Source organism: Scyliorhinus canicula, chromosome 19 (genome assembly GCF_902713615.1).
Source record: "Scyliorhinus canicula chromosome 19, sScyCan1.1, whole genome shotgun sequence".
NCBI lineage: Eukaryota > Metazoa > Chordata > Chondrichthyes > Carcharhiniformes > Scyliorhinidae > Scyliorhinus > Scyliorhinus canicula.
In genome coordinates, this window is record NC_052164.1 from 3,112,265 (window position 1) to 3,135,391 (window position 23,127).

At 48.7% G+C, this 23,127-nt stretch overlaps 1 protein-coding gene across 1 annotated transcript in view; it reads left to right on the plus strand.

The window, feature by feature from the left end:
- Positions 1–12,011: 12,011 nt before the first annotated feature.
- LOC119954522 (peptidyl-prolyl cis-trans isomerase FKBP10-like) overlaps positions 12,012–23,127 on the plus strand; it is a 102,926-nt gene continuing 91,810 nt past the window's right edge. The window contains 1 exon segment of the mRNA XM_038779816.1: positions 12,012–12,030. The gene's annotated coding sequence lies outside the window, so the exon portion shown is untranslated.

The window sequence follows — 23,127 nt, forward strand, 5'->3', positions numbered from 1 at the left end:
TGTCAGAGGGTCAGTACTGAGGGAGTGCCGCACTGTCAGAGGGTCAGTACTGAGGGAGTGCTGCACTGTCAGAGGGTCAGTGCTGGGGGAGTGCCGCACTGTGGGAGGGTCAGTACTGAGGGAGTGCTGCACTGTCAGAGGGTCAGTACTGAGGGAGTGCCGCACTGTGGAGGGTCAGTACTGAGGGAGTGCTGCACTGTCAGAGGGTCAGTGCTGAGGGAGTGCCGCACTGTCAGAGGGTCAGTACTGAGGGAGTGCTGCACTGTCAGAGGGTCAGCACTGAGGGAGTTCCGCACTGTCAGAGGGTCAGTACTGTGGGAGTGCTGCACTGTCAGAGGGTCAGTACTGAGGGAGTGCCGCACTGTCACAGGGTCAGTACTGAGGGAGTGCCGCACTGTCAGAGGGTCAGTACTGAGGGAGTGCCGCACTGTGGGAGGGTCAGTACTGAGGGAGTGCTGCACTGTCAGAGGGTCAGTACTGAGGGAGTGCCGCACTGTCAGAGGGTCAGTACTGAGGTAGTGCTGCACTGTCAGAGGGTCAGTACTGAGGGAGTGCCGCACTGTCAGAGGGTCAGTACTGAGGGAGTGCCGCACTGTCAGAGGGTCAGTACTGAGGGAGTGCTGCACTGTCAGAGGGTCAGTACTGAGGGAGTGCTGCACTGTCAGAGGGTCAGTACTGAGGGAGTGCCGCACTGTCAGAGGGTCAGTACTGAGGGAGTGCTGCACTGTCAGAGGGTCAGTACTGAGGGAGTGCCGCACTGTCAGAGGGTCAGTACTGAGGGAGTGCTGCACTGTCAGAGGGTCAGTACTGAGGGAGTGCTGCACTGTCAGAGGGTCAGTACTGAGGGAGTGCCGCACTGTCAGAGGGTCAGTACTGAGGGAGTGCTGCACTGTCAGAGGGTCAGTACTGAGGGAGTGCCGCACTGTCAGAGGGTCAGTACTGAGGGAGTGCTGCACTGTCAGAGGGTCAGTGCTGAGGGAGTGCCGCACTGTGGGAGGGTCAGTACTGAGGGAGTGCTGCACTGTCAGAGGGTCAGTACTGAGGGAGTGCTGCACTGTCAGAGGGTCAGCACTGAGGGAGTTCCGCACTGTCAGAGGGTCAGTACTGTGGGAGTGCTGCACTGTCAGAGGGTCAGTACTGAGGGAGTGCCGCACTGTCACGAGGGTCAGTACTGAGGGAGTGCCGCACTGTCAGAGGGTCAGTACTGAGGGAGTGCTGCACTGTCAGAGGGTCAGTACTGAGGGAGTGCCGCACTGTCAGAGGGTCAGTACTGAGGGAGTGCCGCACTGTCAGAGGTTCAGTACTGAGGGAGTGCCGCACTGTCAGAGGGTCAGTGCTGGGGGAGTGCCGCACTGTGGGAGGGTCAGTACTGAGGGAGTGCTGCACTGTCAGAGGCTCAGTACTGAGGGAGTGCCGCACTGTGGGAGGGTCAGTACTGAGGGAGCGCCGTACTGTCAGAGGGTCAGTACTGAGGGAGTGCTGCACTGTCAGAGGGTCAGTACTGAGGGAGTGCTGCACTGTCAGAGGGTCAGTACTGAGGGAGCGCCGCACTGTCAGAGGGTCAGTACTGAGGGAGCGCCGCACTGTCAGAGGGTCAGTACTGAGGGAGTGCTGAAAATGCAATCTTTGAGGTGAAACCATAAACAAAACCCTCGCCTGCCCCGTCGGTTGAAGTAGAAGATCCTTCCTTACTCCAGTCTACACAGCAGGGCAGTTATTCCTGGTGTCTCCATGTCTGGTACTTGTTGGATACAATCTTTAGCCAGAGGGCAGTTCTGGCATTTAACAGACTGGTCAAGTTGTGCAGACAGCTGCACCGATTGTAAATTACTGGGAGGCGAAAGGATTCTGAAAGAATTCCTGATGCTCAGTCTTAATAGCCGAGAGTTCAGTAATGGAGAGCTCAATAGTAGTGAAAGAGAGGGAGACGTGTATCTGTATAGCTGACCTCAGGATTGCACCTGCCCCCTCTCCCCATTGCCCCCTCACTCACAAAATGCTTCACATGTAACCATTGGAAGTGTAGTCATATGGTCAGTTTGCGCATAGCAAGCTCCCACCTACATCAATGTAATAGTGACCAGATCAGCTGCTGTTAGTGGTACACGATAAAGAGAAGAAGAGGTAGAACCTCCCCTGGCCTTCGAAACAGTGGTTAAGGGACATTTTACCTAAAGCTGAGAGTAGATGAGGCCTCAATTTAACAGGTGAAAGACCCACCTCCCTCAGTGCTGGGCTGCAAGGGTCAGCATCGATTAGATTCTCAAATCTCCAGAGTGAGCTTTGAATCCGCGACCTTCTAAGAGGTGGGATCACTGATCATTATTCACAAATAATACCTCCACAAATGGCAGCTCCAGTAGCAGAGCCGTGACCCACTGACCTGTGTTCAGTATGACCAAAGGCTGTATACCACCACAAAGCCCATATATAAAATTATCCCACTGAGCGTACATTGCCTGGAAAGATAACAGAGCTTCCGAACCCATTACTGGCCCCGTCTTCCTTCCTGTCAGCTTGTCAGCTCACATATATGGTGGCAGAAGTCAGAACAGACACTCAGTAGTTGATTCATAATTAATCCCTTCATCACCGTGAAGAGAGCACAAATTATTCACGGGAAAAGATTTAAACAATATTCTATCCATAAGATGCTGGGCATGAGGCCAGACAACCTTGCGAGAGGAAACCAGCCTCGTCACCGCTCATGAGATCTAACGGGATCTCGCGAGGCATCGTGATCCGGATCCCGCCCATAGAGGTCAGGACCCAGATTTCCATATTCAAGTGAGCAGTTAATCCCACTTGAATGTGTCAGCGCTGGATCTACCCAGTGCCCGGGATCGACCTGCCCCGCCTCGGAAACCCCGAGCGGACGCCATTTAGCATTGGTTTCCATAAACGTGCACCAGGCATACCACCAATTAAGGGGGGTCTCCGAGGCGATTGAGTGCTGGTGGGTGTTCGGGCTCTGGACAGGGTGGTACCCTGGCACCCCCCTGGGCACTGTGGCAACCCAATCTGTTACTGCACTGACGAGAAGAGCTTGTTAGTACAGGAAACGGAACTAAGTGTGTCCTCCGCGGAGATCTCGCCCTCCGCCAGCAGCACCAACCAAGACCCAGCTATTCAATGAGGCTTTGCTGTTTTTCTGGCCTCGGCGAGGCCAGTGGAGGAAGATATTCCCGGACGTTGGCGCCATTTTTAAAGGCAAGTCCAATCATTCGATTCCCCCTCAACAATCCCACCACAGCCTCTGGAACATCCCCCACTGCACCCAATGTGTCTCCTACTGGGTCCTTAAGCCCCCAAACCCCCTTATCCGACCTCTTATGAGCAAGGAATCCCCGTGCCCGACCTCTACCACAGGCAACATGGCACCCGGGCACGTTGACATTGCCATCTTACCACCCTGGCAGTGCCCCTGCCAGTCTGGCCGTGTCACCCAAGCACCCTGGCAGTTCTAGGGTGCCCAGGTGGTAATGCTGAGGTGCAAGGCTGGCAGTGCCAAGGTGCCTGGGTACCATCTGGAATGCCAGGGTACCATCCTGCCTAATGCCCGACCACCCAGTGGTCTCTAATGGCTTGGGTGCCCTCGAGGGTCCGTTATGCCTGTTACACATTAGGGGCAGCATGGTGGCACAGTGGTTAGCATTGCTGCCTCCGGCATTGAGGATCCGGGTTCGAATCCCGGCCCTGGGTCACTGTCCGTGTGGAGTTTGCATATTCTCCCCGTGTCTGCGTGGGTTTGACGCCCACAACCCAAAGATGTGCTGGTTAGGTGAATTGGCCATGCTAAATTGCCCCTTGATTGGAAAAATGAATTGGGTACTCTAAATTTTTTTTTTAATGTCTGGTACACGTTTGTGGAAACCGGTGGTAAACAGTGGCCTGGCAATGTCTCCCAGTTGCAGAGTTAGGTCCTGTGTAGCGGGAGATCTTGCAAGTGCAGATTTAGGATCTGGCCCAGTGAGGGTGAGATCCAGATCGCAAGGTTTGGTTGATTCTCACGAGACGTGAACACGTCTCGAACACGTGAACCTCGCGAGATTCAACAGCCTTGTTGCAACGCCAAGCCGGGAGCAATGAGGTCAGTAACTCACACCAATGGTGTACTTGAGATGTTTCAAACAGAAATGTAAACTAATGATCTTTCACCTTCAAAACAACCATTTGATTCTGACACAAGATGAATAATATATCTCTGATGGGATAACTGTAGACATCCAGTCTCTACAAGAGATCAGGGGTTTGCCACCCATTATTTATTGAGTTTCCTCACTCCCAACTCTGCACTTGCTACATTTTTGATTTACGGGATGTGGGCTTGGCTGGTTAGGCCAGCATTTATTGCCCATCCCTAGTTGCCCTTCAGAAGGTGGTGGTGAGCTGCCTTCTTGAACCGCTGCAATCCACGTGATGTAGGTACACCCACTGTGCTGTTAGGGAGAGAGTTCCAGGATGTTGCCCCAGCGACAGTGAAGGAACGGTGATATATTTCCAGCAACTCAATCGGTCTCCCCGCCCCCCCCCCTCGAGAACTGTTATTGCTAAAGGTCTACATGATTTATACTTACTTTTGGTTTGTTTATTAATTCCTCCACCAGCTGTTTCCATTTAAAAATTCCACTCCCCAAACTAAAGGTTATCTCCAAAATATTAACATAAACAATGAAACAAGAGGATTTTAACGCTGGGCATTGTCTGAACCAAAACTCTTTGCAAACGAGTTGAGTTTCTGCTTTTACACCTGTTCCTTTTTACTTTCACCCCATCATACTGCTGTCTGTGCTCAGTCCCAGTGCATCAGCTGGAGAAACCCTCATTCATACTTTTATTATCTCTAAACTCAATCATTTCTGTGCTCTCCATGCTGATCTTTCACCTCAGACCCTGCATAAATTTGAAGCCATCCAAAACCTTGCTCCTTATATCTAACTTGCACCAAGTCCCATTCACCAGCACCCTGTGCTCATTGATGTCCTTTGGTGTCTGGTCCAGGAATGGCCAACATTTTGTTTTTATAAAGTTAGAGTACCCAATTCATTTTTTCCAATTAAGGGGTAATTTAGCGTGGCCAATCCACCTACCCTGCACATCTTTAGGCTGTGGGGGCGAAACACACGTAAACACGGGGAGAATGTGCAAACTCCACACAGACAGTGACCCAGAGCCGGGATCGAACCTGGGATCCCGGCGCTGTGAGGCAGCAGTGCTAACCACTGTGCCACCATGCTGCCCCGAATGGCCTACATTTTCAATGATCATGCTTCTTTTTAAATTCCTCCTTGGCTTTGCTCCTTCCTGTCTCATTAATCTCCTACATCCCCATAATCCTCCCTGATCTATGCGTTCCTCTACTTCTGGCCTCTTTTCAAAAAAATTTAAAGTACCCAATTCATTTTTTTCTAATTAACGAGCAATTTAGCGTGACCAATCCATGTACCCTGCACTACTTTGGGTTGTGGGGGAGACACCAACGCAGACACGGGGAGAATGTGAAAACTCGGGTCCTTGGCTCTGTGAGGCAGCAGTGCTAACCTACTTCTGGCCTCTTAAGCATCTCCAAATTTGACCTACCATTGGAGGCCATGCTGTTAGCTGCCTGGGCCCTAAACTTGAGATTTCTTTCTGCTCCTCTTCCTCTTTTCTTTCTCCTTTGGATATCACTTTGATCAGACATGCAACCAGCTCTCCTAATATCTCCTCATGTAACTTGATGTCAATTCTTTGTCTGATGAAGTATCTTAAAACATTTTTGCTACATTCAAAATGCTCCATAAATATAAATTGCATTTGTTGTTGTTAATTTGTTCCGTTTAGTCCATTAGATTAGGATCAGTATAATTTCTCGCCAACATTGTGTGAGTAGTTTGTACAATTAAAATGGGTCACCTGTTGAATGTTGAGCTGAATCTGTCTCTTTCCCTGTTTTCCTGTTTCTCTGAATATTTATATTTTGCCATCAGAAAATTTGGCCTCAAATCCAATCTACCCTCAGCTAGTTCCTCTGAGGCGTTGAGGGGCCTCAATACCGCAGACTGACCTATTTAAACAGTGAAGCTACCTGGACAGGTCTAGTCTGGTAAATCTCACTGCTTTGCATACATCACACAACAGGCAGTCAGACTGGTTTGGATGACCTTGACTACAGTAAAATGTTTGATAAAGTATTTCCTGAAACTGTCTGTGGCACAGGTACAGACAGAGTCAGAAAGATAGAGACAGGGACAGATAGCTAGCTGTAGATTCTGTATCAGAAACTGAGAAACTATCTCAATGTGAGAACAATGATCAAAGAAGAACTTTTTTCAAAATTTGTTTAACCATTTGTATTAATTTCTGTGCACTGCCAAACTTCCTCCCCAACCGCCCAGCCCTTTTACACCTTCCCACTATCTTCCACACATCCGATCCTCCCTCACTCCACAATCCCCTCACTCTACCCTCCTTCATCCCACTCTCACCTCCCCTGACCCTCCACACATCCGATCGTCCCTCACTCCACCCTCCCCTCACTCTACCCTCCCTCGTCCCACTCTCACCTCCCCTGACCCTCCCCACATCCGATCCTTCCTCCCTCTGCCCTCCCTCATCCCACCCTTCCGTGCCCCACTCTTATAGAATCTTTACAAATCAGAACAAGTTCATTCAGCCCATCGGATCTGCACTGACTCTCTGAAAGAGCACCTAAGCCCAATCAGTCTACCGATCCCCATAACCCCACCTAACCATTGTACACTTAGGGCAATTTATCACGGCCAATCCACCTAACCTGCACATCTTTGGGCTGTGGGAGGAAACCGGAGCACCCGGAGGAAACCCACGCAGACACGGGGAGCACCCAAGGTCACAATTGAACCCGGGTCCTTGGTGCTGTGAGGCTGTAGCACTAACCATTATGTCACTATGCTGCTCCTCCCCTTACCCTCCACATATCTAATCCTACCTGGTTTCACCCTCCCTCACTTGGCCATCTGACTTCACCCTCACCTAACTCTCCCACAGAACCGCCCCCCCCCCCCCCCTCCCCCACACAACCTGCACCCACTCTCCAGTGACATGATAGAAATCCATGATCAGGAGGGTGAAACCTGACTGAGTCCTCCTCCCTGTCCCGAGGGCACAGAGCTGAAATTCATTATCTGGTTGTTGTCAGAGTGGGACATGAGAAATGGTGCTTTTTGTTTTGGATACAGGGTCCCTAGTATAGCACAGGAGGGGTGGGATACAATCAAACTCCGTCAATACAGCCCCACAGACATGCCTTTAATGCACGCTGACAAACATGTCTCCACTGCAGCAGAAAACAGAAACTATCTGTGATCTCCAGGAGGAGATTGTGATTCCTGAATGACTCAGTGTGTATATGTTGATAATGCATCAGTGAGTTCAGCAGTTTCTGCCTGCTCAGTGCTCCAGTGACTAATCAAAAGCGGCTTATAGCAACTTTTACAAACTTAGGATGTCGTAAAGCAGTTTACAGCTAATGAAGTACTACCTTCTGAAGCATAGTCACTGAGAGAACAGGGCAGCCAATTTGTGCACAGCAAGCTCCCACAAGTAATGTGGTCAAGACCAGATGGGGCAGCAGGGTAGCATGGTGGTTAGCATAAATGCTTCACAGCTCCAGGGTCCCAGGTTCGATTCCTGGCTGGGTCACTGTCTGTGCGGAGTCTACACGTCCTCCCCGTGTGTGCGTGGGTTTCCTCCGGGTGCTCCGGTTTCCTCCCACAGTCCAAAGATGTGCGGGTTAGGTGGATTGGCCATGCTAAATTGCCCGTAGTGTCCTAAAAGGTTGGGTTACGGGTATAGGGTGTATACGTGGGTTTGAGTAGGGTGATCATTGCTCGGCACAACATCGAGGGCCGAAGGGCCTGTTCTGTGCTGTCCTGTGTTCTATGTTCTATAATTAATTGTGTGTAATTGTATTCAGCTGGTGGGTATTAGCTGCTACCATAAATAGGTGCAGGCTGTAACTGTGGTTGTTGGATAAGGAGGTGCGTGCTTGTACTGTATATCCCAGTAAATAAATGCTTTTTTCCCTGCTTGGGCCAGCATTTATTGCCCATCCCGAATCGACCTTGAGAAGGTGGTGGAAGGGCAGCACGGTGGCACAGTGGGTTAGCCCTGCTGCCTCACAGTGCCGGAGTCCCAGGTTCGATCCCGGCTTTGGGTCACTGTCCGTGTGGAGTTTGCACATTCTCCCCGTGTCTGCGTGGGTTTCACCCCCACAACCCAAAGATGTGCAGGGTAGGCGGATTGGCCACGCTAAATTGCCCCTTAATTGGAAAAATGAATTGGGTACTCTAAATTTATTTTTAAAAAGAGAAGGTGGTGGTGAGCGGCCTTCTTGAACCGCTGCACTCTATGTGATGTAGTTACACCCACAGTGCTGGTAGAAAAGTATTTCCAGAATTTTGAGCCAATGACAATAAGTGAGTGTGTTATATTTCCAAGTCAGGATAGTTGTGTGAAAATTGGCTCCTTCATCACCTTGCCTTGTGGATTAGGCCAGAAAATGTCAGAGTTCTTCAGAAATAAGAACTTCTCTATGGCAAGCAGAATGAGATGAATAAAATATTGCATTTGGCCAGTGTTGCTATCTGGATATGAAAGTTGGAAAATAAGCAAGATAATGGAAGATAAATTAAAGATAACAGAGACATTGGGCTTGATTCTCCCGCCCGCCCACCCACCGCAAGATCGCCACGGGCGAGCCGCGTACAATGGAGCTCGGACAGGATTATCCGGTCACTGGGTGGACCCGGCTGGAGAATCCCGCCCACGGTTTCTGAAATGGAAGATGAGGAACAACAAACACAACGAGTGAGGAAGCTTTGAGGAAAGTGGGCCGACAACATTTCAGATGATCACCAAGAGACAGCTACATATGTCGGAGAGAAAAAATAGAAAATCATGACCAGTAAAGCTGAGGGCAGCACAGCAAGAGGTAGATAAAGGAGGAAATACACCGACTGTTCAAGACGTGATGCAACACCCTGGGCAAGTACACGGTCAATTCCAGACCCACATGACCCAGAGATGCAACACAAGTGAATTAACCAATAATTCTTATAAAAATACCCAAAGTCTTTGGCCCTTTGTAAATTTAAACACAATTACTGTTTATTTATAAGAAGAACTCTAATGGAATATGCAGCAAATAAACTGGTTAACTATTACCTAATTCCTAATTCCCACTTTAACTGCCCCCTCTACACACATACACAAGACACACCACACTCACAGGCTTTCAGAGAGGGAGAGGGAGAGGGTTCTTGTTGTTGTTTGCAGCCTGTAATGGTTTCCCTGTAGATTCATTTATTAATTCAGGGTTTTCTGCAGCCACAAGAATACTGCCTTTCTGGAGAGAACATGGAAGACAAAGAGTAGCTGAACTCATCTCTCTGCTGCCAGGATTAAACTGAAACCCCTTGGGACTCTGAAAATCATTCCACCTGTTACCGGGCAGAGTACGGCCTTTTGGGCCAATTCATTGGCAACCAGCCAATCAATTAAACCAATCCCACACCAGATTACTGATGAGATGTGCCTTTACATTACTTTTTTCTAATTACTAGATCGGAGCTTTTCATTTGAATCATAAAAAGGTGTAGCTACCCCGGGTGGAACACACCATTACAAGGGGACATAAATTTAAGATAAATGGTGGAAGATATAGAGGGGATGTCAGAGGTAGGTTCTTTACCCAGAGAGTAGTGGGGGCATGGAATGCACTGCCTGTGGTAGTAGTTGAGTCGGAAAATTTATGGACCTTCAAGCGGCTATTGGATAGGTACTTGGATTAGGGTAGAATAAGGGAGTGTAGGTTAACTTCTTAAGGGCAGCACGGTAGCATTGTGGATAGCACAATTGCTTCACAGCTCCAGGGTCCCAAGTTCGATTTCGACTTGGGTCACTGTCTGTGTGGAGTCTGCACATCCTCCCCGTGACTGCGTGGGTTTCCTCCGGGTACTCCGGTTTCCTCCCACAGTCCAAAGATGTGCAGGTTGGGTGGATTGGCCATGACAAATTGTCCAAAATTCTATGATTAACCTAGGACAAAAGTTCGGCGCAACATCGTGGGCCGAAGGGCCTGTTCTGTGCTGTATTTCTCTATCTCTACCGGGCAGCACGGTAGCATAATGGTTAGCACAATTGCTTCACAGCTCCAGGGTCCCAGGTTTGATTCCCGGCTTGGGTCACTGTCTGTGCGGAGTCGCACATTATCCCCGCGTGTGTGTGGGTTTCCTCCGGGTGCTCCGGTTTCCTCCCACAGTCCAAAGATTTGCAGGTTAGGTGGATTGGCCATAATAAATTGCCCTTTGTGTCCAAAATTGCCCTTAGTATTGGATGGGGTTACTGGGTTATGGGGATAGGGTTATGGGGATAGGCTGCAGATGTGTGGTTGGGAAGGGTGCTCTTTCCAAGAGCCGGTGCAGACTCGATGGGCCAAATGGCCTCCTTCTACACTGTAAATTCTATGAATCTCTCTCTCTCTGGTACCAACAAGGCTGGAGCTCCTGTTTAAACCAGCAGTGATTAGCAAAGGGTTCTCTCCTGTAACTTCTGAATTCTACTGCTTGCCTTAAAGAGACATGTCCATTAATCATCCATAGATCAACAATCACAACGGCAAAATAAAAGAGAGGGGAAAGAAGGAAATAAACAGGAAGGACCCTTACAGAAGCAAAACAGGGTTAAGATTTGAGGATAACACAGGAGGTGTTGTTTCTATCAAGGACCGTGTTAGTGGGAGAGACATGATCACTGATATTATAGGGCAGCACGGTGGCGCAGTGTTTGGCCCTGCTGCCTCACGGCGCTGAGGTCCCAGGTTCGATCCCGGCTCTGGGTCATTGTCCGTGTGGAGTTTGCACATTCTCCCCGTGTCTGCGTGGGTTTCACCCCTACAACCCAAAGATGTGCAGGGTAGGTGGATTGGCCATGCTAAATTGCCCTTAATTGGAAAAAATTAATTGGTACTCTCAATTTATTTTTTAAAAATGATGATAGATATTATTAAACCTGAAGAAGAAGAATTTGTTTTCAGTTACGTTGCTCAATATTTTCTCCAAAATTGTGATTTCTTCTGTCCAACCAAGAAATGAAATGAAATGAAATGAAAATCGCTTATTGTCACGAGTAGGCTTCAAATGAAGTTACTGTGTAAAGCCCCTAGTCGTCACATTCCGGCACCTGTTCGGGGAGGCTGGTGCGGGAATCGAACCGTGCTGCTGGCCTGCCTTGGTCTGCTTTAAACGTCAGCGATTTAGCCCTGTGCTAAACCAGCCCCAACAATTTAAGCTCTCATTTGACACTCATCGCCCAGGCCAGGCAGGATGAAAAGTTATTTCTGGGTGAGATAATTGATGGTGAGAGCCGTGGGTTCTTTACCCGAGCATAAAATCAGCTGCCTCAGGAGAGGAGGAAAGAAATTAAAATCCCTGCAATGGAATGGAACCAGACACAATCCCAGAGAGCCTCAGGCATCAACCCTCCCTTTAGCTATAATCAGCACACATTAAAATCTCTGTCCAGCTGCTCCTATCACAGTAAATCAATAGACAGTTCTTCCTTTATCTGGTATTCTGATAATAATTATCTTATATCAGTAAAAATGATGTAAAATGTACAGGGCTGTGCCGTTGCTCAGGGATTTGAACAGAAAATAACCGCATCTCCATCACCAGGGTGAAGAGATTTAGCAAGTATCCTTTGCCTATGTTATAACATTATTATTAAAATCTCCAGAATATTCAGCCTCTCACTCTGTAAACTCTCTCCATTGCCACACGGTGAGAGTCTTGTTGCTAGGGAGCAGGAGTTGGGATGCTCAGGCAGGCTTTGTGTTAGAGATATTACCAGATCCCTGTAAAAGTGCCCAGAGGCACCGTCAGCAAGCGACAGAGCTGGCTACTTTCGAGAGGAGGGGGAGGTGAATTTTCCATCTGATTATCCTGCGTTGGGTACAGTTATCGAATCATTGAACCCGACAAGACAGAAAGAGGCAGTTCTGTCCATCAGGTAAGTGCTTTGATGGAGATATCCAATTAGTCCCAATCTCCTGCTTATTCCTCAGAGCTCTACAAATTCTTCCCCTTCAAACGTTCACCTGATTTCCTTTCGAAAATTATCGTGCTCCAGTTCACAACTCACTGAGCACAAACAAAATTCTTATCTGGGTATTTTCCCAATTATCTTATATTGGTGTCCTCTGGTTTCTCCTTATTAACTCTATTAAAACACCTCATCAATTTAAACACCTTTAATTAAACTTTAATTAAATATCCTCATTCTTATTTGCTCGAAGGAGGGAGATTCCGGCTTCTTCAGTGTTCCCACGAGCTGCCTCATCCATGTTATCCCGGGGAGAGTGGTAAAATGGTTTGGTGGCACTCCTGGGGGATGGACCCTCAGGGAGAATGTTATTACTGAAACAAAATACTGCAGATGCCGGAGATGTGAAATAAAAACAGAAAATGCTGGAAATACTCGGGCAGCTTCAGTGTCGACAAAAACAGTCACTGTTTTAGCTTTGTGACCTTTCATCGTACCAGCCATCTGCCTCAACTCCTCTCTCTGCCATTCAATACAGATTTATCCCTCCGCAATGGTAAAACTAACATGAACTTGCATTTATCTAGCGCCTTAAATGTGGCAAATTGCCGCAAGGCATTGCGCAGGAGTATAATAAGACAGAAAATTGATACTGAGCAAAGAGGGAGATATTGGAACAGGTACGATTTAAGGAACAATCAGTAAGGACTGCCAATTTACACTTCAAAATCTCCCACAAACAGCAATGGGATAATTTCATAGAATTTACAGTGCAGAAGGAGGCCATTCGGCCCATCGAGTCTGCACCGGCTCTTGGAAAGAGCACTCTACCCAATGTCAACACCTCCACCCTATCCCATAACCCAGTAACCCCACCCAACACTAAGGGCAATTTTGGACACTAAGGGCAATTTATCATGGCCAATCCACCTACCCTGCACATCTTTGGACTGTGGGAGGAAACCGGAGCACCCGGAGGAAACCCACGCACACACGGGGAGGATGTGCAGACTCCGCACAGACAGTGACCCAAGTAGGAATCGAACCTGGGACCCTGGAGCTGTGAAGCATTTATGCTATCCACAATGCTACCGTGCTGCTTTTAAAAAAAAAAGATTACTTTTTTAAAAAAATGTTAATTAAGGAGTAAATATTGGCCAGGACGGGGCAGCACGGTGGCGCAGTGGGTTAGCCCTGTTGCCTCACGGCGCCGAGGTTCCAGGTTCGACCCCGGCTCTGGGTCACTGTCTGTGTGGAGTTTGCACATTCTCCCCGTGTTTGCGTGGGTTTCGCCCCCACAATCCAAGATGTGCAGAGTAGGTGGATTGGCCATGCTAAATTGCCCCTTAATTGGAAAAAAATAATTGTGTACTCTAAATTTATTATATAAGAAAAAAAATATTGGCCAGGACACTGGGGAGAGCACCCCTTTCTCTGAAATCATGCTTTGAGATTTCTTTATATCCACCTGTGAGGACCTTGGATTCATAGCCCCATTGGGCCCTAACCTATTTCTTTACTGTAAATTGTAAGTGGTTCTTTGCTGATCAAGGTTAAAGTTGTGGTTTGAAGGTGTGTCTGTTTTCATTCTGGCTGGAGGTGGAGGCAGGGCTGAGGGTGTGGAGGGTTTAAGAGGTTTTGCCTAGTGTAAATCAGCACCGCACCCAATGACGTAACTTACAGGGAAATAAAATGGGAATGTTCGTTAACTCATTCATTGCTTAATATTCTCTGACTAAAAGAAAGTCCTTTCATATATACAGTAACCTTCACCACCTTCGGACATCCAAAGATCCTTTTAAACCCAATGAAGCACTGATAAACAAAATTGTTGTTGCAATGCAGGAAAACCAGCATCCGGTTTGCATACAGCAAGCCCCCACAAACAGCAATCTGATCTTAGAAGGAGGCCATTCAGCCCATTATTCCTGTGCCAGCTCTTTGAATGAGCTGTCCAATTAGTCCTACTCCACTGCTCTTTCCCCACAGCCATGCAAACATATTTTCTTTTCAAGTATTTATCCAATTTCCTTTTGAAAGTTATTATTTAGTTTGCTTTCCTTTTTTTAAAATAATTTTTATTGAGAAATTTTGATTTTATACAACATTGACGCACCTTAGTAAAATACCGAAAATAACAATAATATTAACAATCATATACATTCGCCCCATCCCCATGAACAACCCAGCATTTTAACAACAACGTAAATTAACACACTATAAAGTTACAGAATAAACACTGCAATAATGCCCCCCCCCCCCCCCCCCCCCCCCCCCCGGTTGCTGCTGCTATTGACCCAGTTACCTATCTCTGAGCCAGGAAGTCCAGAAAAGGCTGCCATCGTTTATAGAACCCTTGTATTGATCCTCTCAGGGCAAATTTGACCTTTTCCAATTTTATAAAGCCCACCATGTCACTGATCCAGGTCTCCACGCTTGGGGGCCTTGCATCCTTCCATTGTAACATAATCCTTCAACGGGCTACTAGGGACGCAAAGGCCAGGACACCGGCCTCTTTCGCCTCCTGCACTCCCGGCTCCACCGCAACTCCAAAAATCGCGAGTCCCCACCTTGGTTTGACCCTGGATCCAACCACCCTCGACACCGTCCCCGCCACCCCCTTCCAGAATTCTTCCAGTGCTGGGCATGCCCAGAACATATGGACGTGGTTCGCTGGACTCCCCGAACATCTGGTGCACCTGTCCTCACCCCCGAAGAACCTACTCATCCTAGTCCCGGACATGTGGGCCCGGTGCAGCACCTTAAATTGGATGAGACTAAGCCTCGTACATGAGGAGGAAGAGTTGACCCTCTCCAAGGCATCCGCCCAAGTCCCGTCCTCTATCTGCTCCCCTAGTTCCTCCTCCCATTTAGCCTTCAGCTCCTCCACTGATGACTCCTCCACCTCCTGCATTACCTTATAAATGTCAGACACCTTCCCCTCTCCTACCCACACCCCCGAAAGCACTCTGTCCATCGTCCCCCGCGAGAGCAGCAAAGGGAATCCCTCTACCTGTTGCCTAGCAAACGCCTTTACCTGCAGGTATCTGAACATGTTCCCCTCGGGAAGGCCAAATTTATCTTCCAGTTCCCCCAGGCCCGCAAACCTCCCGCCAATAAACAGGTCCCTCAATTTGCTGATGCCCGCCCTTTGCCACCCCCTAAATCCCCCATCCGTGTTCCCCGGGATGAACCGATGGTTGCCACCCAGTGGAGCCTCCATCGAGCCCCCTGTTTCCCCCCGATGCCGTCTCCACTGTCCCCAGATTCTTAGGGTCGCCGCCACCACCGGGCTCGTGGTAAACCTCTTAGGGTAGAGCGGCAACGGTGCCGTTACCATGGCACCCAGGCTCATACCTCTACATGACGCCATCTCCATTCTTTTCCACGCCGCCCCTCCCCCCTCCATCACCCATTTACGCACCATTGCCACATTGGCCGCCCAATAGTATCCCAGAAGGTTGGGCAGCGCCAGCCCGCCTCTATCCCTTCCTCGCTCCAGGAACACCCTCCTCACTCTCGGAGTATTTAGTTTGCTTTCCTTTTGGTAGTGCCACATCACAACAACTGTGTGTAAGAACAAATGTTTCCTCGCATTGCCTCTGGACCTATTGCCAATCACCTCAAATGTGTGCTTCTGGTTATTGATCTTGCTTCTGGAAACTCATTTTCACTCTCTGTGAACTTGAACACTTCTGTCAAATATCCTCTGACATAGTCTGATGTGTGGGTGGGGTGGGGAGATGGATTAGTTATGGAGTGAATGCTCCATAGAGATAGAGTGGGAGAAAGAAAAATGAAAGAAAGAATTCAGGTGTTTTCCTGTTTCTCACCCACTGTATCAGTGAGAGAGGGTGGGCTGGGGGATAGTGATCTGAGCCTGTGCAACAAACCCAAGGACAAAATTTTAGTTCAGGGTCAAGCAGAAGTAGGGCCATTAGGGATGGGCAACAGATGCTGGCATTGCCACTGCAGTGCCCCATCCGTGAAAGAACTTTCAAAATCCTGAGACTTAAAGGAGAGTTGCTGTTCCTGGGCAAGTTTTTTTTGTTGCAATAATTACTCCCCACAATCTGCAGAATATATCCCCCCCCCCCCCCCCCCCCGCCCCGCCCCCACCGCCCCACCACACCTCCATTCCCTTGTTCCAAGGTGCGATCTTCGACTATTAGTATCTCAAAGCTATTTGACTATGGGAAGCATTGCAGTAGACTCACTCACTCACTCACTATTCAGGTGTACACACAATGCAGTGGGCTCTGATGTACACACACTCGCTATTCACGTGTACACACAATGCAGTAGGCTCTGATGTACACACACTCACTCACTATTCAGGTGTACACACATTGCAGTGGGCTCTGATGTACACACACTCACTCACTATTCACGTGTACACACAATGCAGTGGGCTCTGATGTACACTCACACTCGCTATTCACATGTACACACATTGCAGTAGGCTCTAATGTACACACACTCACTCACTATTCAGGTGTACACACAATGCAGTAGGCTCTGATGTACACACACTCACTCACTATTCAGGTGTACACACATTGCAGTGGGCTCTGATGTACACACACTCACACTCGCTATTCACGTGTACACACAATGCAGTAGGCTCTGATGTACACACACTCACTATTCACGTGTACGCACATTGCAGTGGGCTCTGATGTACACACACTCACTCACTATTCACGTGTACACACAATGCAGTGGGCTCTGATGTACACTCACACTCGCTATTCACATGTACACACATTGCAGTGGGCTCTAATGTACACACACTCACTCACTATTCAGGTGTACACACATTGCAGTGGGCTCTGATGTACACACACTCACTCACTATTCACGTGTACACACAATGCAGTGGGCTCTGATGTACACTCACACTCGCTATTCACATGTACACACATTGCAGTGGGCTCTAATGTACACACACTCACTCACTATTCAGGTGTACACACATTGCAGTGGGCTCTGATGTACACTCACACTCGCTATTCACATGTACACACATTGCAGTGGGCTCTGATGTTCACACACTCACTCACTATTCAGGTGTACACACATTGCAGTGGGCTCTGATGTACACACACTCACTCACTATTCAGGTGTACACACATTGCAGTGGGCTCTGATGTACACACACTCACTCACTATTCAGGTGTACACACATTGCAGTAGGCTCTGATGTACACACACTCACTCACTATTCAGGTGTACACACATTGCAGTGGGCTCTGATGTACACACATTCACTTCCCAGCTGAGAGTTTTGATAGTAATGGAAATAACTCTGTCTGCTGGCCCAACTCCCACCCCAGCTTTTCAGGTCAGGTACTGAGGTTAATTCGATCTCTCCCTGTTCGAGATTTGTCTCGCTGTGCTGTGTGACCAAATACCACATTGGACACTTTTGTACCTGTAAATCCAGACATTGCCTCTGTCTCTGTCTCTGTCAGACTGTCCAACCAAATTAAAATGATGGTCTGGGTCTCTGAAAGCCAACAACAATCTGGAAAGCATCAAACCTACACTGCCTGCAGAAACAAATCAATGTGAATCTGTACGCTATTCAGTTAACATTTCCTCACTGCACAATATTGAATACTCACTCCAGGGATCAAACAATATCCCCTGATCTCTCTGCACGCAATCTGCTCATTACAGCAATTTATTGGATGGGCTCTTCTCCGCCCCCCCCCCAAAACCTCCCCCCTCCCCCACAACCCCACTCCATTTGCCCCCCAAAACCAAATCTCCCTTTGCTCCCTCTGTTTTTTAAATCCACACACTCCTCCACTCCCCCCTTCATCTCACCCGATCAAGATGTGCGACTTTCCCCCCTCATGTGTTTATCCAGCTTCCCCAGTAATGTACCGATTCAATACCACTAACCACTCCCAGTGGTAGCGAGTTCCATATTCTCACCAATCTCCGGGGAAAGTTTCTCCTGAATTCCCAATCGGATTCATTAGTGACTTATCTTATATTGATGAACCATTAGTTCTCATCTCGCCTACAAGTGGAAATATTTTCTCTGTATCTCAGAGGTGGATTTACAGTGAAATACCCTGGGTCTGATCATAGCGTCCTGACCAATGTGCTGTGCTGTGCTGTGCTGACCTCCTGTGCTGACCAGTGCACTGGGCATCCAATCAGAGTCTGATTGCTCTGCATTTGCTGATAGGCTCATTTCTTAACAGGCAATTCAGATCAAAATCAGACTCTGTTTGGCGATTCTGAAAGAGCAGGAAATCAGTGGTCTGAACCGTACGAATGGTTAACTTGAGGTGGGCCTGTGTGCAAGAGGACCAAAGAGAGGAGTGAGTGTTGCTTGAAATCCAGAGTCACTACTCGTTTTTCTCCCACGTGCATAAGGCCTATTCCAGGATCGATTTTTTTGTCCTGAGCAGGGGGCTGATTTCGAGGCTGGAGGATGCCGAATACTCTGCCATAGCCATTTCGGATCATGCCCCGCACTGGGTGGACCTCGGGCTGGGGGAGGAGAGGGACCAGCGCCGGCTCTGGCGCTTGGAAGTGGGGCTGCTGGCAGACGAGGAGATGGGCGAGAGGGTTCGGGGGTGTATCAAGAGATACCTTGAGGCCAACGATAACGGGGAGGTCAGAGTAGGGACGGTTTGGGAGGCATTGAAGGCGGTGATTAGAGGGGAGTTGATTTCCATCCGAACCCATAGGGAGAGGGGAGAGCAGAGGGAAAGGGAGGGATTGGTGGGGGAGATGGTGAGGGTGGATAGGAGATATGCGGAGGCCCCAGAGGAGGGATTGCTGGGGGAGAGGCGTAGCCTTCAGGCCAGATTCGATCTACTGACCACCAGAAAGGCGGAAGCTCAGTGGAGGAAAGCACAGGGGGCGGTGTATGAATACGGGGAGAAGGCGAGCAGGATGCTGGCACACCAGCTCTGAAAGCGAGACGCGGCCAGGGAGATTGGGGGAGTGAAGGATAGAGATGGGAAGGTGGTGCGGAGGGGGGTAGACGTTAATGGGGTCTTTAGGGAGCAAATGGAGGAGGAGTTTAAAAGGTGGGATATGTTACCGCAAGAGGAGCTGGGTGAGGAGATTGAGGAGGGGACATGGGCAGATGCCCTGGAAAGGGTGAATTCCTCCTCTTCTTGTGCGAGGCTTAGCCTCATACAGTTCAAGGTGCTACATAGGGCTCATATGACCGGGACGAGGATGAGCAGGTTCTTTGGGGCGAGGATAGGTGTGCCAGGTGCTCGGGGAGCCCAGCGAACCATGCCCATATGTTTTGGGCGTGCCCAGCGTTGAGGGAGTTTTGGAAGGGGGTAGCAAAGACGGTGTCGAGGGTGGTGGGTTCCAGGGTTGAGCCAGGCTGGGGACTCGCGATATTTGGGGTTGCAGTGGAGCCGGGAGTGCAGGAGGCGAAAGAGGCCGGTGTTCTGGCCTTTGCGTCCCTAGTAGCCCAGCGGAGGATTCTTCTACAGTGGAAGGATGCGAGGCCCCCAAGTGTGGAGGCCTGGATCAATGACATGGCGGGGTTCATCAAATTGGAGAAGGTGAAATTTTCCCTGAGGGGATCAGTACAAGGGTTCTTTAGGCGGTGGCAGCCTTTCCTGGACTTCCTGGCGGAACGGTAGGGAAACAGGCCGACAGCAGCAGCAACCCGGGGGGGGTGGGGGGGTGGGGGGGGGGGGGTGGGGGGGGGTGGGGTGGGGGGGGTGGGTGGGGGGGGGTGGGGGGGGGGGGGTGGGGGGGGGGTGGGGTGGGGGTGGGGTGGGGGAGGGGGGGGTGTTATCACTTTCCTTTTTGTTGTTTGCTTTTTTGCTTTTGTAGTTGCTGGGGGGGGGGTGTTTGGTTGTTGTTCTTTGGTTTTTACTATGGTTGTCTTGTTAATATTGTTTTGTTGTTTATATTTTGTGAAAATCTTAATAAAAATTATTTTTTTAAAAAAGAAATCCAGAGTCACCGCTTCATAGTTGGCGAAAAGTGGCAGAGTAGTCAGCACTGTTGCCTCATAGTGCCAGGGACCCGGGTTCAATTCCCCGCTGGGTCACCGTCTGTGCGGAGTCTGCACGTTCTCCCCGTGTCTGCGTGGGTTTCCTCCGGGGGCTCCGGTTTCCTCCCACTGTCCAAAGACGTGCAGGTTAGGTAGATTGGCCAACCTAAATTGCCCTGCAGTGCCCAAAGGTTAGATGTGGTTATGGGGATGGGGCAGAGGAGTGGGCCTAGACAGGGTGCTCTTTCAGAGGGTCGGTGCAGACTTGATGGGCCGAATGGCCTCCTTTTGCAGAGCTTGAATTGAAGGTGATAAAGAAACGTGGGGTTGACTGTGCAAATACCTGCTCTTTCAGACACTTCATTAAAATCAAAATTAGTATTGTCGTGTTGTTCACCCTGGGGTAACACGGACTGCAACTGGATGCAGTTGTACTTGAAAGTAGACACCCAACTTAGACGTTGGTTCAATACGCTTTATTGAACTTGTTAAGCAGTGCACACAGTTTGCTGTGGGTTTGACACTCTACTAATCTAAGCGTGCTAACTATAACTAACTAGACCAGACTAGCTCTGAGCCACGCGTAGAAGGTGCTAACTGATATATACACCCTGACTGTCACTACAGTTGTCACCAGTGGAAAGAGGCGGGTGCTGATGCCTCTCGTGTGTGTTATAGTGGGAAACCAATCTCTAGTGTTCTGCCTGGTGATTGGTTGTGTTCTGTCCTGCATGTTGATTGGCTGTACTGGGTGTCTATCACTGCCTGTCTGTATCTCATTATGTACATGAGTGCATATCATGACAAGTATCTTTAGCAATATGAAGTGACTATCAATTTGGCTATCAAAAACACAGAAAATTGAAGGTGAGGAAGAGCTCAAAGCCAGACAGAAAGACAATTTGTCATTTTACTTTTAAAAGTTTGAAATATTGAACAATGCACAAACTGCACATTGATCCTCATCCAAAAGTATGGCTGAATTATCTGATGACTTAGATTTTCACAGATACCACATTATCTGAAAAAGTTTTTTTTTAAATTTAGAATATCCAATTCTTTTTTTCCAATTAAGGGGAAATTTAGCATGGCCAATCCACCTGCCCTGCACATTGTTTTGGGTTGTGGGGGACGTAGACACGGGGAGACTGTGCAAACTCCACACGGACAGTGACCCAGGGCTGGGATTGAACCTGGGACCTCGGCGCCGTGAAGCTGCATCATCTGAAAAAGCTGAATAAGAAGCGTACATCAGAATTACAAGATATTGCCATTTCTTTGAGAGGGAAGAAACCTACCCTGGAGACATTGCCTTGTGGCCAAAATCTGTTCCAGTGGGAATGGGAGAATATTTCACATCAAATAAAACAGAAAACATAGGAAATCTGGAATATTTGAGAAAAGAGTTTGAGGTTGGATCAGGTTAGAAATCTTCACAAATCCCATTTCCTGAGGGTGAAGAGAAATGGGATGACAGGAATTAGAAATTGGCTGATTTTGTTGGAAACCTCTAAGATAGTCACTGTTACATTTGCAAATTATTCCCAGACCCTGGTAAAGAGAAACAAGTATTTTTCGACAGGTACTCTAACTGGAGAAATGATGGAAGGTATATTACCGATCAGGAAACTTTCAAAGCTAATGCTAAAGCTGTGTGTGTGTTTGTTCAAAGAGGTCAATTATCAGGAAGAGAAGCTGTGTGTTGGGGGGCCCAGATATAAAGGTGAGCACATGTCCCCACTAACTGTAAATCCACCTCTGCTGTTTCTACTTTATCAAACCTCTTTGCCATTTTTGAAACCACTGTCAGGTCACACCGTGGCTTTCTCTGTTCTAGAGAAAAGAGCAAATCTCTCTTGATACTTCTTTTTTTTTATATATATATATTTTTAAATTTAAGTACCCAATTATTTTTTCCAATTAAGGGGCAATTTAGCGTGGCCAATCCACCTACCCAGTACATCTTTGGGTTGTGGGGGCAAAACCCACGCAAACACGGGGAGAATGTGCAAACTCCTCACAGACAGTGACCCAGGGCCGGGATTCGAACCCGGGTCCTCAGCGCCGTAGGCGGCAATGCTAACCACTGTGCCACCGTGCTGCCCGTTCTCTTGATACTTCTAACCTCTCTCTTCTGGCATTGCCTTTGCAAATACCCAGTTCATTGATGTCCTTTTAATAAAACGAGGACCTGGAAATTTCACATTGCGGGGAGGAGAGCACGGTGACGCAGTGGCTGGAACTGCTGCCTCACGGCGCTGAGGACCCGGGTTCAATCCCGGCCCCGGGTCACTGTCCGTCTGGAGTTTGCACATCCTCCACATGTCTGCGTGGGTCTCACCCCCACAACCCAAAAGATGTGCACGTAGGTGGATTGGCCACACTAAATTGCCCCTTAATTGAAAAAAAATAATTGGGTACTCTAAAGTTTTAAAAAAAAGTTCCCATTGCTGCGAATCCAGCAATGGTTTCAGCTTTGGTCATGTCAGACTCATAGACCAATGGAAAACATACATAGAAAATTGAGGCAAGTATAGGCCACTCGTTCCCTTAGGCCTGCTCTGCCATTCGTTATGATCATTACTGATCATCAAATTCGTAACCATGATCTCACCTTCCCACCATATCCCTCGATCCCTTTAGCCCCAAGAGCTGTATCTAATTCCTTCTTGAAATTACACAACGGTTTGGCCTCAACTACTTTCTGTGGTAGTGAATTCCACAGATTCACCATTGTTGATCTCCCTGTAGGGCAGGGCAAAGTCGGGGTGGCGACCCGCGGGTGGGTCGCAGACGGGTGTGGGGAGGGTCGCGGAGCCGTCCGTAGCAGCGCTCCCAATTGCACAAATTCGCGGATAACAGCCGCAGCAGCATTCCGCTATTAACAATGTCGGCTGCGAGCAGCCTTCAAAAAGCCTGCGACCACGTTAAAAAAATGCGGCCACACTGCGCATGTAGAACAGTACAGCACAGAACAGGCCCTTCGGCCCTCGATGTTGTGCCGAGCAATAATCACCCTACTCAAACCCACGTATCCACCCTATACCCGTAACCCAAACAACCCCCCCTCAACC